Source organism: Schistocerca piceifrons, chromosome 2 (genome assembly GCF_021461385.2).
Source record: "Schistocerca piceifrons isolate TAMUIC-IGC-003096 chromosome 2, iqSchPice1.1, whole genome shotgun sequence".
Taxonomy (NCBI): domain Eukaryota; kingdom Metazoa; phylum Arthropoda; class Insecta; order Orthoptera; family Acrididae; genus Schistocerca; species Schistocerca piceifrons.
The window spans coordinates 136,452,568-136,461,445 of NC_060139.1; positions in this window are offsets into that span (position 1 = coordinate 136,452,568).

The following is an 8,878-nucleotide window of genomic DNA, read 5'->3' on the forward strand; positions in this document are numbered from 1 at the left end:
CAGAGTTGAGTGGATAGAGCCTCGTGTAGCTGTAGATGTAGGGAACTCGCAGCAGTCCTCACCAATTAGGAGGACTAGGTTAGTTGCAAAGTCTAGCAGAAAGAAGGTTCTGCTGCTAGGTAGTTCCCACGATAGAGGTGTGGGCCAGCAGTTGCAGGAAGTGTTGGGGAGTGAGTACCAGGTCACCAGCATTGTGAAGCCTAGAGCAGGGTTGGCTCAGGTGACTGAAATCATAGGAGAGTTACGTAAGAATTTTACGAAGGAGGATCAGGTAGTGATAGTGGTTGGAGCAGGGAACAGCCTCGACAGGGACGGGAAATATGATGTCGGTGGTGTCTTGGTTAAGATAGCCACTCAAACTGGTGGCACTAACATGCATTTCGTGCAACTGTTTCAGCATCATGATCAGCCTCACCTTAATGCGGCTGTTAGGTGCGTTAATGTGGGGCTGGGGAGGACACTGATGGCAGAGGGCATGGATCACACCTCAGTGGTGCCAGTTGGGTCTATCAGTAGATTGGGTTTCACTAGGCATGGCTTGCACCTCAATAGGTATGGGAAGGGGAGGCTGGCTAAGCTTATACATGACAGTGTAGTGGGTGGTGGTGATGTCACTCATGGAAAAATTCCTGTAGTAGTTGGTGTCAGAGCTGCACCTTTTTTTTAGATTGAAGTCAGTTGATAGGTATACCTGCTTAAAGGAAGTCCCTCTAAGGGCACACCTTAAGAGCACGTAATGTTTCCAAGCAGAGAAAGAATTAGCATATCCCATCAAAATATAAGAGGTATTAGAGATAAAGTTAGTGAACTGCTAATAGATGTTAACTCTGAAATTACTGGTATAACAGAGCACCACTTAAATAATTTGATAATTCAGAGGCTTCCTTTACCAGGCTACAGATTAGCTGGCTGTTTCTCAAGGAGTTCCTTGCGGAGTGGGGTAGTGGCTTTGTATGTAAAAAACAGTATTCCATTTGAGTACATAGATGTATCACGACACTGCACTGAACAGATAATTGAAATTTGTGCAGCGTTATTGAATTTAGTGAAACTAAACTTCTAATTGTTGTTTTTTATGGGTCCACTAACTCCGACTTTAGAGCATTTTTGCTCAAGCTAGAGAGGGTTCTTGATTCACTCTGTAGGAAGTACCAGAAAGTAGTTATATGTGGTGACTTCAATATTAATTTTGTATATGACTGTGCAAGAAAAAGGATGTTGGTATATCTCCTAAATTCATATGATCTGATGCAAACTGTGTTTTTTCCAACTAGGGTGCAGGGGAATAGTAGCACAGTCATAGACAATATTTTTATTCATTCTTAATTACTAGATGGGCATTCTGTTAGTAAAAGCATGAATGGCCTTTCAGACCATGTTGCACAAATTTTAAGACTAAAAGGCTTTTGTACTCAAACCAACGTGATATTTAATTACAAACAATGTCAGAAAGTTAATCCAACAGCAATAGAGAGTTTTTTAAAACTCTTCAAGGAACAAGAGTGCAAGTTGTTTATAGTGCTGATAATATAGACGATAAATACAATGCTTTCCATAACACATTCCTCATGCTCTTTGAGAGTTGCTTTCCATTAGAACATTCTAAACGGGGTACTAGCAGTAATGGACAGCCCAGGTGGCTGACTAGTGGGATAAGGGTATCATGTAGAACAAAGTGGGAATTATATCAAAATGTTAGAAGTAGTCACAATCAAGTTACAGCAGCCCATTACAAACAGTATTGTAGGTGCTTAAAAATGTTATTAGGATGGCAAAGAGTATGTTGTATTCAAATAGAATAGCTAATTCACAGGATAAAATTAAAACAATATGGTCAGTTGTGAAGGAAGTGTCTGGTCAGCAGCACAAGCTCGGCGATATAAAGTCAGTTCGCAGTAAAAATATTTCTGTTACTGATAAATCAGATATATGTACAGTATTTAACAATCATTTTCTTAGCATTGCTGGTGAATTAAATAAAAATTTAGTTTCTACAGAAAATCATATAACTTTCTTGGCAAATGTCTTTCCGAGATTGATGTCTGAAATACTCTTCTGTGATACAGACAAGAAGGAGATTGAGTCAATAATTAAATCACTGAAGACTAAGGACTCTCATGGTTATGATGGAGTATCTAGCAGAATATAAAAGTACTGTGCTGCTCATGTTAGCACTGTATTTAGCCATATTTGTAATTTTTCCTTTAGGAATGGTCAGTTTCCTGAGCAATTAAAGTACTCAATATTAAAGTTGCTTTATCAAAAGGGAGAAAGGGACAATGTAGATAATTTTAGACCTATTTCTATGCCATCAGTGTTTGCAAAAGTTATTGAAAAGGCTGTGAATGTAAGGATAATTGATCATTTTATATCATAAGATTTGCTATCAAATGTACAGTTTGGCTTTAGAAGTCGTTTAACAACTGAAAATGCTATATTCTCTTTTCTCTGTGAGGTACTGTATGGGCTAAACAAAATGTTTCGAATGCTTGGCGTATTTTTTGATTTAACTAAGGCATTTGATTGTGTTAATCACAAAATATTGCTCCAGAAGTTGGACCATTACGGAATATGGGGTGTAGCTCGCAACTGGTTCACCTCTTACTTTAGCAACAGGCAGCAAAAGGGCATTATTCACAATGTTGATAACGGCTGTGACATGGGATCTGAGTGGGGGGTGCCCCAGGGATCAATGTTGGGGCCGCTCCTGTTCCTTATTTATATAAATGATATGCCCCCTAGTATTACGGGTAACTCTAAAATATTTCTGTTTGCTGATGACACTAGCTTGGTAGTAAAGGATGTTGTGTGCAACATTGACTCAGTTTCAAATAGTGCAGTTCATGATCTCAGTTCGTGGCTTGTAGAAAATAAACTATTGTTGAATCACAGTATTAGTGAAACTGAAAAGTTCAAATTTCTAGGTGTTCAGATAGATAGTAAGCTGTCATGGAAAGTCCACACTGAGGATCTTGTTCAAAGACTTAATACTGCCATTTTTATTATTTGAACGGTATCAAAAGTGAGTGATACTTCGACACAAAAATTAGTCTACTTTGCTTATTTTCATTCACTTATATCGTATGCTATTATATTTTGGGGTAACTCTTCCCATTCTAAAAGGATATTTTTGGCTCAGAAACAGGCGGATTGGGCAATAAGTGGTGTGAGTTCATGTACCTCTTGTTGACCTTTGTTCACGGGTCTGGGTATTTTGACATTGGCCTCTAAGTATGTATATTCCTTATTGTCGTTTCTTGTTACCAACATTAGTTTATTCCCAAGAATAAGCAGCTTTCGCTTGGTTAATACGCAGCAGAAATCAAACCTGCATTTGTATCGGACTTCCTTAACTGTTGTGCAGAAAGGTGTGCAGTATACTGCTGCATCCATTTTCAATAAGCTGCCACCAGAATTCAAAAATCTTAGCAGTAATCCACGTGCTTTCAAATCAAAACTGAAGAGTTTCTTCATGGGTTACCCCTTCTATTCTCTCGAGGAGTTCGTTGAAAAATTAAGCTGATTCTTATTGTATTGCTGATATCGTTTACTTAAATTTATGGACTGACTTTTTTCACATTCATGAACATTTATTTTTATCTGTTATTACTTTTATGTTGTAATTTCATGTACTGACATGTTCCATGACCTTGGAGATTTGCTCCTCAATTTTGTCCTACGGAACTTGACGTGTAAATAAAATAAAATAAAATCAGCAGCAGCAGGAGACAAGTGATCGAAAAATAAGGTAACTTCATAGCAACAGCTGTTTTATATTAAGTGATACGTAATGAGTGGCCTTAATGAACATGACAGTGAGATGGAGGAGAATGGACAACAGGGAAGTGATGTGAAAATTGATAATGAAGCTGTTGAGGTTAGGTTTTTAAATGAACAGAAAGACTTAATGGGGTCTGGTTCTGTAGACTATACTAGTTATAAATCAGACATGAATGCAACTTTGAAGGATGGGGACAAAAGTCCTATTGTAAAGAGCAAAATGGACAAAAACAGTAGGTACTGAAGTGGATGAGATCATTATGGTTACAGAAGAGGAATGTAGTAGCGAAAGTCAGCAAGGGCTAAAGTTTATGGCAGATGGAAAAGTGGAAGCGATATTAAGGCAAATTATGAGTAGTTTGAGTAATATGAGTAAGAAAGAAGACATTAGTCGTATGAGAAAAGGACATGTTGGGTGGAAAATAGTATGAAAGAAGACATTAGTAGTATGAAAGTAGACATTAGTAGTATTAAAACTGGCATGACTGACTAAAAAGATGAATTAAACAAAAAAATTAAAAAGGAAATTAAGGTAGTTAGCACTAATCTTTCAGAATTAAATAAGAAGTTTGATGTGGTAGTTAAAGATTGTGATAATACTAATGCGAGTCATAAATGTGTGGAAGAGAGAAAGAAGCTTTGTGATGACAACTGCAGGAAGATGGAGGTTTTCGAGAAACAGTGTGCTGAAATTAGGGTTAAACTTGGGATCCAAATAGATCAGATTAAAAATGATTTAGAAACAGAGGCAGGAATGAAGTGTGAAGTATTTTATTTATTTACTTATTCATCCGTAAACAAATTTCTCTGTATGGATGTCGTCATTATACTTACATATGCACATTATTTTGTCACATAAGATAATGAAATACAAGCTATATATAATTAATTCATAATATATATATATATATATATATATATATATATGTATATTACACACACAATTTATTATTGAATTACATAATGCAGAAGAACCCGCTTCAATCAAAAGAAATAGAACACAAGACTCCTCTAATACTTGTATGGGTAAATTACAATCTGGAATGTCCACTTTATTATTGATTAACCTGATTAATTATTTGTGCCAATTTTATGCTGCATTAATTCTCTAATCTAGTAAAAACTATTTTTTAATAAATATTCTTTAAGGAATGCCTTAAATTTACAGAGCTCCTTTATGTTTTTGATTTCTTTTGGCAATTTATTGTATGTCTTGACACCTTGGTAAAACATAGTGGTTTGGGTTTTAATTTTATTCATTCTGTCTAGGTACAGGCAATCACTGTTTCTGGTTTGGTGATCATGTATGCAGCTGTTTGCTAAATATTGCTCAATATTTTTGTGGATAAAAACTGTAGTTTGCAAGATATATTCACTTGGGATTGTCAGAATACCCCATTTTTTAAATAGCTCACTGCAGTGTGCTCTTTTGTGACTCTTGCTCATTATTCTGATAGCTCGTTTTTGCAATCTGAACACGTATTTCACATTTTGGACTTTTGCACCCCAGAATGTTATGCCGTAACTTATTGTAGAAGGTATGTGTGCAAAGTATGTTATTCTCTGGCATGAACTATTGCACACAATGAGGAAAAACTGGAAAACGTAAGTGAATATGTGGATTATGTGTATTCAAAATTGGCCAAAATAGAGAAAAAGGTGGAAGAAGTACAAAATCTAAAGCAAAGAGAAAGTGACAGTGGGTCTGATAATCATTTTGGTAAGCAGGATGATATTCTTTCCAGGGAAAAGATTAATGAGGATTTGCTGTATGAAGAAGATCACACAGTTAGAAAAAAGGAAGTGTGGCACCTTGTACTAACAACAAGTGTACAAGGGTATATATGTTAAGTGTTCACTGGACAGTGGTAGTGATTTGAATGGCATTTCACGGGCATATTTTGAATCTGTTAAGAACGCAGAGGGTATACTAGTGATGCATGTTTCTGGAATAAAAATTATTGGTGCTACTGGTAAGCTATCACAGAGTGTGACACAAGAGGTACTATTAACTGTGGGATGGGTAGGACAGCTGTTGGAGAGTAATTTGTTAGTAATCCAAAATCTCAGCATTAATGTAATATTTGGGACTAATTCCTTGTGTGGTTATCAATTAGAGGGTTCAAAATTCTGTGATGGACTCATTATGTGGCGATAACGCTTATCCCAGCTGTCTGTCTCATTTTTCATGTTTTCTGAGGCAGTAAAACTTTCCTCCTAACCTATCTGTAGTTTACAAGTGAATCCATGTTGTGTTAGTTATAAGTAATGGATTCATAAGAGGATGGAAGAAAATAAATTGGTGGCATGACTAAAGAATTTCTGTCAAACAAAGAGGTAAGGTAAACAGACAATAAAAGGTGTCAGCATATGTGGAGGATAATTGACATCTGAAGTAATAAGCTCATGGGTGTAGCAGCAGCGGCAATATGCAGAATAAACCATCTTGGATACTAAGGTATTAATATTAATTGTGGTATAATAGAAGTTTTTGTGTTCAGTGCAGTCACTATATGTGAGATAACTATCTATCTGTGCCATGGTACAGCCTTTCCTAACATTAAGAAATTACAATTTTGAACATAGCTGCCTGGAGTAATAAATGGAAAGAGTAAGCAAGATGTGTATGCATATCACTCTTCAGACTAGAATACTAAGCAATTTGATGAAATTCAGTGAGATAACAGTTTTTCTGAGTGATAATTTTGTCTGTTCAGTAAGGAGAGTTAACGTCTTCAACTTTTGTAGTCCTGTCTTCCTCAGTTGGGTGTAATATTATGGTACATTGATAATTTTTACTTATGGACCATCTGACACCAACTGAATAAAACACAATTTTAGTGCCATATGAGTTTCGCCTTTATTTTCTGCAAGGCATCGTCAGTGGCCTGGAACATGTACATATGTTTGCTATTTAATTTACATTTTTGTCACTGTACCTATAGGTTATAAACAGTTCTGGTGGTTGGTATTTCCTATTAAGTAGTAATGTTTTGAACTGTATGAAGAAGCAGTAATTTTGCTAAGTGTAACTTGTGAATCTTTTGTGACATTGTACAATGCACTGTATGTAAATATTTGTATGGGGATTTTCATATGGCTAGTTCATATAAGTAGGAATTAAAAAACATATGTACTGTAGTTTTTGGGAAGATTTCTTATGTAATATTTTTGTGTGTAGTATTCTTTAAGTATTTATTTGGATCTATTCAAAAACATTTTAGCAAAGCCAGCTCTTAATTAATTCCAAAGTAATTAATAGTTTTGTCCTAAGTATTTTTTGTGTACTTACATGTGTTAATTTCATGATTTAAACAAATAATTCAGCCTAGCTCTTGTAGTAGAAGAAACTGTTAAAAAGAAGGAATTTTTTGATGTATTCAGTTAATTTAATGAGTTAAGTTTTAATTATAATTTCTTTACATAAAACATCAAACAATGTGAAGTTTCAGTACTTATTATTGTGAGGATATGTAAGGACCCAATTTTTTGTTCTGAGACAGTCAGTCCAGGCTCAGTTTCAGACAAGAAACCTGTGTTGATTAGAACAACAGTGCATCAACTTAACTGTGAAATAAGTGTAACACAATTAGGCCGTGTGTTAAAGCAATGGCAGTGTCTGTTCCATAAGTTCCTTTTTATTCTTCAAGTACTGTGAAATGTGTGGTTAGGCCTTTACTGCTCATAGATGTTCAACAGTAAACTATTGTAGCAGTATGTGGATGTTTGCCTGCAACGTGTTAATGAGGCTTATCGAAAGTTAAACAATAGTGCACTTTCCATATAAATGTGTATTATTGGGAGGCTTGTGAACAGTGGAAGTAAGGAACTGTGAAAAGCAAATGTGCACCTGTTGGCTACATCATTTAAAGTTGTCAGGCATTGAACTTCCAAAGCCCATTTTTCAGCCAGCGTAGCAACACAGTATGTCACCACCGAAGACAAAAAAGATGAAATAAAGCAGGCAAACATCACAAACTCCATCCTATAATCAGGTAAATATGGTATAGTGGTATTTAATGACTACTGCTTGGAAAAGAAAATCTTTTCACAAACATTTTACCTCAGGAGGGCACTAACATTCTGAATGCCATGTGCCTTACAAACATAAGGTAGTCAGCCATGCAGTGTTATCCTTCTATTGTCAGTTATTAGCATGTTCCAAATTTATATATTAAGAATGTTTATGCATGTATTCTTATGCATGTCTTGCAAATATGTTACAAAAATGAAAATTCAAGTAAATAACTTTACCTAAACTGTACAAATGATTGCTTATAATACTCGCATAGTGCCATACCAATGTGATGTTTTCTTAGATGCCTTGTTTTGTTTTACGTACATATTACTCTTAAAACTTTCTTATGTGTTAAAATACATTTATATTACTTAACATTTTCATGTGAGGTAATCAATGTGGCAGTAGTTACAATTAGAGTTTCAAATGGTTTCAATTTATATTGTGTTCACTCAAAACAAAAATATTTTTTCATGTTGTTATGAGGAACTTTGCTCAAATGTCATGTGAAAGCATTACAACTGACCATATGTCAAAACCGTACTTCTTAACTGTGTTAAAATCAAAATTGTAATATATAGGAAGAATCCAAATGTGAGTGTGATAAGAATGTCATTACCTACATTCCTGAATAATCTTGGAAACATATCTCAAAAGTAAGTATCATACCTGCTTGTGAGAAAACTAACATCATTACCAGAATAAATACAAGAACTACAGTATCTAGCCAGTAGGGCAGACTGTGTGATATTCCAAAGTACCGAAAGACAAAGTTTTAATATAATTTTGAATATGTTATTTTCTTTGACATGCTTAAATAATCTTTATGTGTACTACTTGGACAATCTTCAATTTTCTTAATGACATTTAATAAGTTTGCTTGGATAAAACTAATGCTAACTTTGGTGAGGTAATCCCATTCCTGATGTCTAGGCAGAGCTTCAAGGAATCCTCAGAACTTAGGCCCCCTACAAAACCTTTCACCTGACTCCATCAACCTCCTGACCCCACCGACACCCTGCACCCCTACCTTCTACCTACTTCCTAAAATTCACAAACCCAAACATCCCGGCCGCCCCA